Source organism: Anolis carolinensis, chromosome 2 (genome assembly GCF_035594765.1).
Source record: "Anolis carolinensis isolate JA03-04 chromosome 2, rAnoCar3.1.pri, whole genome shotgun sequence".
In the NCBI taxonomy this organism is placed as follows: Eukaryota; Metazoa; Chordata; class Lepidosauria; order Squamata; family Dactyloidae; genus Anolis; species Anolis carolinensis.
The window spans coordinates 30,010,595-30,021,660 of NC_085842.1; the positions used below are offsets into that span (position 1 = coordinate 30,010,595).

Here is an 11,066-nt window from a genome sequence, read left to right on the forward strand (position 1 = left end):
TTCTTTCAACAGTCATTTGTTATGTGTGTTTCCCCTGGCTTAACGCTAAAACTAAGGTAGATTTCCTTCTAACACTAAAGAGTAATGCTATTTATTTAATCAGTCTATTCTTCATACTATTGCTATATATTAAACCAATACAAATCAGGTCCCTTGATTTGTCCCCTTCACAAGCATGACCTATATTTTTAAGGCAGAAGTTCTGTCCCATTGGATAGCCTTTTAACAATATGAGGTTTGAAATATGGGAACAATTGGGCTGGCAGTTCAAGGAGGCTTAGGCAAAGCTTCTAGGAGAGTTGTAGTATCTTACTCTCCAGTAAGCAACATCAAACAAGAGTTCAGTTGCAATCTACACTTAAAGAAGGACTGGTTGGCCACTTTGCGGAGAGAATGGAGGACTATTTAGGACTTTGATCTAATCCAGCATGACTTTTTTTGTTTTTAGGTAGGAGTGTATTGGGTCTTCTGGTATAGCTGGCATAACTTCTGACAATATGCATGGATAGCTCTGAAGAGCCACAGAAAGCTCACTGTCAATTCGTCTCCAGTGATCAGAGAAGTAACATAACAATTAGTTCCAGTGGTCTGAGTGGTCAGCTAAATGTTGTTCAGAAAGTTTCAGGTTGCTCCTTGTTCCTGATATAAACCTGTTTAGAAGGACTTCTTGTTCTGTTTACAAGCTTCTCTTTTTTGAATGTCTTATCTGCTTGACTGGATGCTTGTGTGAACAAAACAGGGACTCCAGAAAAAATCCAATGACACTCTGATTTATGAGTTACCAGCCCAATCAAGCAAACCAAGAAGGTAACTTTCATTGGTCTGTGTAAACATGATCAGATCTCAGATAGAACAGAAGGTTGAACCGGCGCCTGCTTAATCTGCAAAGGCTGCATTTACACCACCATATAATGCAGTTTGAAGCTGCATTATATGATCAGTGTAGGCTCATATAATTCAGTTCAAAGCATTTAAACTAAATTGTATGAGTCTATGCTACATTATGTGGGCAGTGTAGCTGGGGTCAAAGTTTCTTTTATTCTAAAGATCTCTGCCTGTCAGATTATGAGAAAACATGTCTTGGTTTTTAGTAGCTGTTTGAGGTTCAGATTTGCTCTTGGAATTGACCCCCAATAGGGCATTTGGCCATTTAGAGGGTAAATAATCCATCACAATTTTGGATTGCTGTAAAATCAGACCAGGATTATTCTGCTTCAGGGCTTTTTTTCTCTGGACCTCCTGAACTGAGACAAATGACAGGCTTTCTATTTATATTGTCTATAATATATGTTCCTCCTGGAGAACACAGCAGTGATTTTTCCGGGGCATGTTGGTCAGGAGGCTTCTGTAAGAGACTGAATGCCAACAGGATCATGACTCAAGAAGCCCCAACAGAGCTGATCTCCATTTCCCATTTTGAGCATTCATTGGCCACTGGAAATCAGATGGAATACATGGAGACCTGCCCCTCCAGCTCGCAGAAGATATAAAGGGAACACACTGACTGAGAAGGACTCCCTTTCCGTTTCTTCACACCCAAAGGCTATAAAATGGATCACAGAGTCCTGGGGATTTGGGGGTTACAAACTGTTTCAGTGTGGCTCCTAGTAGTTTGTATTTTCCTCTACCTGAGCCAAGGAGGTAAGTTCCAGTTACCAGTGGTAAGATGTAGGCCACAAATGTCTGTGATCTTTTATGCATTATCCTCCTCTTCCATATTTACTGATTTCATTTGGGGTGGTAGGAAAGGTGATGATTAGGTCTCTATTGATATACAGTAGAGCCTCACTTACCCAACATAAATGGGCCGGCAGATCATTGGATAAGTGAAAATGTTGGATAATAAGGAGGGATTAAGGAAAAGCCTATTAAATGTCAAATTACGTGATGATTTTACAAATTTAGCACCAAAACATCATGTTTTACAACAAATGGACAGAAAAAGCAGTTCAATACACGGTAATGTTATGTAGTAATTACTATATAAACGAATTTAGCACCAAATCATCGCAATGTATTGAAAACATTGACTAGAAAAACACTGGCTACTAACAAATTGACTACAAATAAAGATAGAACTGCATAAAATGAACTTACCGTAACAACATTGTTGGAAATTAAATGCATAAAAAATTCAGTCCTTGCTGCCTAGAGAAACAGCTGTGGATCCGAGAGGGAGGCAGACTGCGTTGGATAATCCAATACATTGGATAAGCTAATGTTGGATAAGTGAGACTCCACTGTATAAGGAGCATCAACTTGAAATTATATGCTATTAGGGGAGAAGGGGGGCATAATGATATCCTTTAAAGATAACTCCTGAATTTTGTTGTTGTTGTTGTTGTTGTTGTTGTTGTTGTTGTTGTTATTATTATTATTATTATTATTATTATTATTAGTTTTATTGCTATTTGCTTGACTCTCCTTACAGTTTTAAACATACGGTGTGCCAAATTTCACTTAAGAAAAATGGTAAACCTCTGATTCTTTTACTGAAGAAGGAAGTATCCCTTTACAAAGTCTTTTTAAATAATTGATTGGGAGTGAGTCCAACTGAAAGACTTATGACCGCATCAGATGGGGCTTACTTGATGCTTACTTGATGCTTCCTCTTGTGGGATGGGGACTTGGGTGAGTTGGGCGAAGTGGGGCATGAGGCAGTGGGTTCCCCATGCCCCCTGACAGACACTGCTGGATTCACCCCGATCCGTGGCAATTCCGGTGACCTTTATGATAAGGTCCATAGATCTGTTTAGACAACTGATGTTTGCAAGGACCTAAAAATATATCATGCCTTCCTTTTCTCAGCAGATGCCATCAAATGCGTGAGGTGCACTGCTAAAGCTCCAGAAAAGACGTGCCTCCCTCTTAAAAGCACATGCGAAATTGATAGTAATGAGGCTTTCTGCGTGACCAAGAAAGAAAGTCTATTAGGTATCTTTATTCTGCAACCATATACACTTATATCTGAATATATCCCACTTGGGAAAGGTGGACTTCCCCCTGAATAGACATATGTCTTGTACTGTAGGGTTTCTTGTATGCTCTCTTTGGGTGACTTTCCCTAAACTGGTCTTTGAATATACATCACAGAATTTGAACAAGTACAGTAGAGTCTTGCTTATCCAACATAAACGGGCTGGCAGAATGTTGGATAAGCAAAAATGGTGAATAATTAGGAGGGATTAAGGAAACGCCTATTAAATGTAAAAATGTGTTATGATTTTACAAATTATGCACCAATATCATGTTTTACAACAAATCAACAGAAAAAGCAGTTCAGTACATGGTATTGTTATGTAGTAATTATATGAATTAAGCACCAAAACATTGCAATGTATTGAAAGCATTGACTATAAAAACATTGACTACTAAAAGGCAGACTGCGTTGGATAATACAGAATGCTGGATAAGCAAAGGTTGGATAAGTGAGACTCTACTGTACAGTTTTCCTTGCCCTTGATGATATACTGCAATGGAGACATTCTGCAGTGTCCAAGACACTGGGGATTAAGGATACAATGTGACTGAAATTAAAATAGATGAAATCTCTTAAATCAACAGACAGGTTTTTAGCATCTCCCTTTCTAAGTAAAGGTATAATTAATAAATAAACTATGGTCTTTTATACATATTTCAATGATCAATTTATACATATTTCAATGAGCAATTGCTTCTTTACCACCAAATCCAAAGTATAAGCCCGTAAGGCACAGGTTTAATTTGACTGTCCTTCCACATACCCAAGGGAAGTACTCAATTTCACCATATAATCTTTAATTCACTTCTTTCCAGGAAAACCCCACACTTTTAAACTCACTTTTCTCCAGGGAAAGACCATGCTTTTAATCTCACTTCTCTCCAGGGAAGCATGTGCAGCCGGCAAATCCAGCTGGGGACATAGGAAAGGGATGGGCAAGGGAGACAGCAACGCCACTATCCACAGAAGGGAGCTCTGCCTCTGCCCATTCTGTGTGAGCAAACTCCAGCCAACCAAACTCCCCCTGAAACAACGAAAGTCACCTTTTTTCATGTCAGGAGCTACTTGAGAAACTGCAAGTAGCTTCTGGTGTGAGAGAATTGGCCGTCTGCAAGGACGTTGCCCAGGGATGCCCGGAAGTTTTGATGTTTTACTGTCCTTGTGGGAGGCTTCTCTCATGTCCCCGCATGGAGCTGGAGCTGATAGAGGGGGCTCATCTGTGCTCTCCCTGGGTTGGATTCGAATCTGGCAACCTTCAGGTCAGCAACCCAACCTTCAAGTCAGCAGTCTGCCAGCACAAGGATTTAACCCATAGCACCACTTATATGTGCACTGTGCATAGGATAGAATCATAGAATCATAGAATAGTAGAGTTGGAAGAGACCTCATGGGCCATCCAGTCCAACCCCCTGCCAAGAAGCAGGAAATTGCATTCAAAGCGACAGATGGCCCGACAGATGGCCATCCAGCCTTTGCTTAAAAGATTCCAAAGAAGGAGCCTCCACCACAGTCCGGGGCAGAGAGTTCCACTGCCGAACAGCCCTCACAGTTAGGAAGTTCTTCCTGATGTTCAGGTGGAATCTCCTTTCCTGTAGTTTGAAGCCATTGTTCTGTGTCCTAGTCTGCAGGGCAGCAGAAAACAAGCTTGCTCCCTCCTCCCTATGACTTCCCTTCACGTATTGGTACATGGCTATCATGTCTCCTCTCAGCCTTCTCTTCTGCAGGCTAAACATGCCCAGCTCTTTAAGCCTCTCCTCATAGGGCTTGTTCTCCAGACCTTTGATCATTTTAGTTGCCCTCCTCTGGGCGCTTTCCAGCTTGTCAACATCTCCCTTCAACTGTGGTGCCCAGAATTGGACACAGTATTCTCGGTGTGGTCTGACCAAGGCAGAATAGAGGAGGAGCATGACTTCCCTGGATCTAGATGCTATTCCCCTATTGATGCAGGCCAGAATCCTGTTGGCTTTCTTAGCAGCCGCATCACATTGTTGGCTCATGTTTAACTTGTTGTCCACGAGGACTCCAAGGTCTTTTTCGCACACACTGCTGTCAAGCCAGGCGTCCCCCATTCTGTATCTTTGATTTCCATTTTTTCTGCCGAAGTGAAGTATCTTGCATTTGTCCCTGTTGAACTTCATTTTGTTAGTTTCGGCCCATCTCTCTAGTCTGTCAAGATCGTTTTGAATTCTGCTCCTGTCTTCTGGAGTGTTAGCTATCCCTCCCAGTTTTGTGTCGTCTGCAAACTTGATGATCATGCCTTCTAACCCTTCGTCTAAGTCGTTAATAAAGATGTTGAACAGAACCGGGCCCAGGACGGAGCCCTGCGGCACTCCACTTGTCACTTCTTTCCATGATGAAGACGACGCATTGGTGAGCACCCTTTGGGTTCGTTCGCTTAGCCAATTACAGCTCCACCTAACTGTAATTTTGTCTAGCCCACATTTTACTAGTTTGTTTGCCAGAAGGTCGTGAGGGACTTTATCGAAGGCCTTACTGAAATCTAGGTACACTACATCCACGGCATTCCCTGTATCGACCCAACTCGTAACTCTATTGAAAAAAGAGATCAGATTAGTCTGGCATGACTTGTTTTTGGTAAATCCGTGTTGACTATTAGCAATGACTGCATTTGTTTCTAAGTCTTTGCAGACCACTTCCTTAATGATCTTTTCCAGAATCTTGCCTGGTATCAATGTCAGGCTGACCGGACGGTAATTGTTTGGGTCGTTCTTTTTTCCCTTCTTGAACATAGGGACCTCCAATCTTCCAGGACTTCTCCTGTTCTCCAAGAACTCTCAAAGATAATTGTCAGTGGTTCTGAAATAACCTCAGCTAGTTCCTTCAATACTCTTGGATGTAGCTGATCTGGCCCTGGGGACCTGAATTCGTTTAGAGCGGCCAGGTGTTCCTGAACAACTTGTCTCCTATTTGGGGTTGGATTTCCCCTCCTCTTCCCTTTGTTCTATTTCTGTGAAAGAGGTCATAGCCCTCAATGGCTAAATTCCAGTGATGGGAGTCATACCACCAGGTTTCAGTGATGCCTATGACGTTGTACGTGTGGTGCTGTGCTAAAAGTTGGAGTTCGTCTTGCTTATTTCCCATGCTCTGTGCATTAGTGTAAAGACATGTAAGCCCCTGTGACCTTCTCCCGGGCTGTTTATTTGGGATTATTATGCTCTCGGTACTTGGTCCTTGCTGTGTTTGTGCAGCCCTCGCTCTGGAAATGATGGCTTCCGTTCCTCTAAGGAGGGAGTCACCTACTACCAAGACCTGTTTCCTTTGAGGATTGACAGGGTCCCTTTTGTGCAAGATAGTGTGTATGTCCGCTGAAGAGTGTTCCAGTTGAAGTGAATCATGTAGGTGTAAAGTGTTGTCCTCCTCCTCAACATCCCCAGTGCATTCATCAATGACAATCCATTGAGATGCGTCCAAGAGCCCATCACTCTCCCAAGGGTGTTCCTGCTGTGCCTAGTCTACGATTGGGGGTGGAGCATTTGCATGATTACATAAGTGTGAATGTGGTGATGTACTGTCCCCGTCAGGGCTATCCCCTGAGCATTGATCAAGAGTGGCCCACTGAGTAGTATCTAAGTAACTGTGGCCCTCCACAAGATGTGTTTCCTGATTGTATGTTAGTGGTGTAAGAATTTGGAATCTGTTGTGTAAATCCAGCTGAGAAGAGGAGTTCTGCGGAGGCTGCCTGATCCTGTGTCTCTTTCTATGGGTGACCTCCTTCCAAGACTGAGGGTTGTCTGAGTTGATCTCCCCATAAAGTTCCTGATCATGGTAGTGTTGGTGTGATGCAGGTTGCAGATCTACAGCAGCGTGTTGTGCAGTGTCCAAGAAGAGCTCAAGTGCCTGAATGTCCTTAAGGGTCTTAATGCGGGCCTCGAGTTGTTGGATCCTCTGCTCCATCCGAGTCAGCTGTTTACACTTGGTGCAGGTGTAGTTGAGTAGTTGTTGTGCAAAGAAGGTGAACATGCTGCAACTTGTGCATGTGGTGGCAAGTATTTGCTGTTAATCCATCTCTTGGTGAGTGAAGTGACCGAGCAGGATCGTGTGTGTTATGGGCAGAATGCTATCCACCTTCCTGTGTGTGTGTGTTTTAATGTTGTTTTGTTTATTGTATATACTGTTAGAACATGTTTTAGTGTAGGTGTGGGCTGGCTCAGAAAGCTTCAACAGGAAGCCAACACTTTCAATAACAATAGCCTCGCTATTCATTCATTCATGTTTCTTTTTAAAACTATACTTTGGTCCCCCAACAATCTGAGGGACCATGAACTGTCCATCAGCTTAAAAGGTTTGAGGAACCCTGATCTAGAGAGTCCCAGAGAGAACATTTTATCATATCCATAAATAATCAAATTCTCAGAAGTCAAATCTGTAATTATGGAGGACTCGCTGTGCAATGTTTTTGCTATAGAATAAGATTTTCACACTTAACTGGTACAGATTGCTGTTTTGTGGTGTGTTCATGACATCTTTCTTCTCCTCCATTCCAAGTATGGATTCCAAATCCAATAATCTCCAGTATCCATGTGAAATGGAGGTGAATGGTGTTGTAATCTTGTGCAGGCATAAATTACATTAGGTGTAATTCCTTTTTTGTGTCATAACAGGAAGCACAGCAGACTAACTGCCTACTGAATTCTACCCACACCCACAAAGAAAGAGGGAGAGAGAGCCAAAGCTTGTGATCTATTCTCTTTTTTTGATAGCGTTACAAGCTGGGTAGATGCAGGAAATGCCATGGATGTAGTATATCTGGATTTCAGTAAGGCCTTCGACAAGGTCCTCCAAACAAACTAGTCAAATGTGAGCTAGGCAAAACTATGGTTGGCTGGATCTGTGATTGGCTAAGCGAACAAACCCAAAGGGTGCTCCCCAATGCTTCCTCTTCATCCTGGAAAGAGGTGACGAGTGGAGTGCCTCAAGCAGGGTTCCCTCCTGGGTCCAGTTCTGTTCAACATCTTTATTAATGACTTAGATGAAGGGCTAGAAGGCATGATCATCAAGTTTGCAGACAACACCAAATTGGGAGGGATAGCCAATACTCCAGAAGACAGGAGCAGAATTCAAAATGATCTTAACAGATTATAGAAATGGGCTGAAACTAACAAAATGAAGTTCAACAGGGACAAATCCAAGATATTCCACTTAGGCAGAAAAAATGAAATGCAAAGATACAGAATGGGGGACGTTGTCTTGCTCGACAGCAGTGCGTGTGAAAAAGACCTTGGAGTCCTTGTGGACAACGTTAAATGTGAGCCAACAATGTCATGTGGCGGAAAAAAAGCCAATGGGGTTTTAGCCTGTGTAAATACCCCTTTCCCCAAAAATAAGACAGTATCTTATATTAATTTTTGCTCCCAAAGATGTATTAGGTCTTATTTTCAGGGGATGTCTTATTTTTCCATGAAGAATAATTCACATTCATTGATGAACCAAAAAAAAGAACATTTATTATATACTGTACAGTAGTTGTCATTACAAACCAGCATAACCAGACAAATTGTGAATCCTATCAAGAATTTCTTGTTACTACCCTTATTTCCATGTACAACAATCTATAGTACGTACTTTTACCAATCCTGCATGCTCTGGTGTTCTGTTTGGCAGAAATGCTTCCAAACAAAAACTTTGCTAGGTCTTATTTTCAGGGGAGGCCTTATATTTAGCAATTCAGCAAAACCTCTACTAGGTCTTATTTTCAGGGGATGTCTTATTTTTGGAGAAACAGGGTAAGAGTCTAGTGTCTAGATCCAGGGAAGTCATGCCACCCCTCTATTCTGCCTTGGTCAGACCACACCTGGAAACACACTGTGTCCAATTCTGGGCACCGCAATTGAAGGGAGATGTTGACAAGCTGGAATGTGTCCAGAGGAGGGCAACTAAAATGATCAATGGTCTGGAGAACAAGCCCTGTGAGGAGTGGCTTCAAGAGCTGGGCATGTTTAGCCTGCAAAAGCCAGGGCTGTAGCCAAGGGGGGGGGGGTTAAGAGCTCAAACCCCCCTCCCCTGAATTTTTTGAGAGCACCAAAGCTTGCGATCTAATTCAATCAAAAAGCCAAGTGTTGCTTCCTCCGGGACAAATGCTGGACCCAAGTTGAAAGGAATGAACAAAATTCCTGCCTCCAGAATATGAGGATGGTCTTGCTAAGCATAACACCAGATATTATGGAGTCTCTGCAAGGAAAAATTTACATTTTTGCATAATGTTCAGGAAAAATACTGCCAAATAATCCAAGTCAGAGTCCTCAGAGCTACAAAAATACATTGAAAAACACTTCCCTTCTGCACCACATACTTCCATATTAACAGTTCTTCTGCAGTTTGGGAAAAATAGTGATCAAAAGTGACGTAACATGTTTGCCTTTCACCATATCAGAGAGCAGATAGGATGTAAATATTTTGAGACACTCCTGAGGAAGGGATGCACCCCAATGCTGTGTGTGGGGGGTACATTGTCTATTCCAGATATAGATATTTATACTTAGGTTAATGCATACAATTTCTAATTTTCTTTCCAGGAGCCACCTGGGAAGTGTCACTGGATTGTAGTGTCGACAAGGACATTTGTGGCCAAAAGAAGAGGAAGGACTTAATTAAACAAATAGCATACAGCTGCTGTTCTGATCAAGACTTTTGCAGTCGTAAAATGTAAAATGAAAGTGAGAGTAGCCTGGGTATAACTATTATCATGGGACATGGGCATGACTTCTTTTTCCTGCCTTTGAAACTGGGATGACTGACAAACACATCATCCTGTCAAAACTGGACCCAGTAGCTGGAACTGGCATTCCCTCATGGTTCAGGTCCCTATTAAGTGCTGGGCTGAGACAAGGAGGATCAAGCTCCTTTCCCCTAATTAGCCTTGAAACACTTTGAATAAATATGAGTCAATCACTGACATTCTTGAGAGGGTAACAGAGAGCACTGGTCATTGTGTGACTTCTGTTAGAAACAGCAACCTTCTTCAAGCCTCCGTTAGTTATTTGTTATGTATATAATTTGGATTGCTTATTGTACTGTATATATGCATATTGTTATGAAGTTTTCCTTAACTCTATGTTGTGGGAGGGGCTACAGACCATGTGATCATATCTGGGATTGTTCAGGACTCAGACTCCATTTTATAAATAGTATGCTTTCAGATCACAATTCTCCAAAAATTTCAAGCAAGTAGAAACAGTACAGTTTAGATGCCTGTAGAAACAGAATGCTTTAGAGTTCGGACTTCATGAGACTCTATTAGACTCTCAGAACAGAGAGATGCTTTGGACTTTGGGTTGCTAAGATTCTAAGAAAGATGGCCTGTGTTATCTGTACAGAGAAACTACTTCAAATTCTATCTGTAACTGGACTGATGTGTAAAGGACCTGTATGCAGAATAAATGAAGTTTATGAGTAAACCAACTATGTTACTTTTAAAGACATCTATCTTATTTTTGTCTCTTGAGAGCATGGTTTAAACCAAGATGTTTTAAGGGAGAGTAGATGCTTTTTGGGCAACTGAAGGAACATTTCTGAAACTCTGCTATATATGTGTGTGTGTTTTTGTGCATTGGCATATCTTTGTCCCTAACAGTTAAACGAGATATCTCAGTATATCAGTTTAACAGCCGAGAAACCTAATTGCCTTGCGTGAATACTAATGGATATTTACCACTTAGGAGAAGGTTGACTCAAGTGAGTTTTTTTACTCTTCTCAAGAAGATTCCTGATTTTCCCAAAATGGGGGTGAATGCCATTTTCCAAAATGTTATGGAGATTTCCATTTCCCAAAAGTTTGTGGCATCATTTTTCCAGAAGGTTATGATTTCTAACAGGGTCATCTCTTTCCAAATATCACAATTCTCCAAAAACTTCAAGCAAGTCCTACTCCCTCAGTTTCAGAGGAAGGCAACCTCTCTCTGAAATGGTATTGCCAAGAAAACTCTCTGATAGGGTCGCCATAAATCCTAAGTCACTTGAAGCCATGGAGCAGCAACAAAGTGGTATGGTAAGGAATCTGGTATTATTATCTTGAGCTCATTGTTGGAAAGGTAGAAAATAAATGTAACAAATAAGGAAATACAAATAT

The 11,066-nt window shown here is 41.7% G+C and overlaps 1 long non-coding RNA gene across 2 annotated transcripts; it reads left to right on the plus strand.

Moving 5' to 3' along the window:
- The first annotated feature begins 1,372 nt into the window (after positions 1 to 1,372).
- LOC134295959 (uncharacterized) lies at positions 1,373 to 10,415 on the plus strand. 2 transcript variants are annotated; one of them, XR_010002489.1, is made up of 3 exons: positions 1,373 to 1,641; positions 2,809 to 2,934; positions 9,514 to 10,415. It is a non-coding gene; the product is annotated as an uncharacterized LOC134295959 (long non-coding RNA). The 2 variants fall into 2 exon arrangements; XR_010002490.1 differs by having other exon boundaries at positions 1,375 to 1,641; positions 2,812 to 2,934.
- The last annotated feature ends 651 nt before the right edge of the window (positions 10,416 to 11,066 follow it).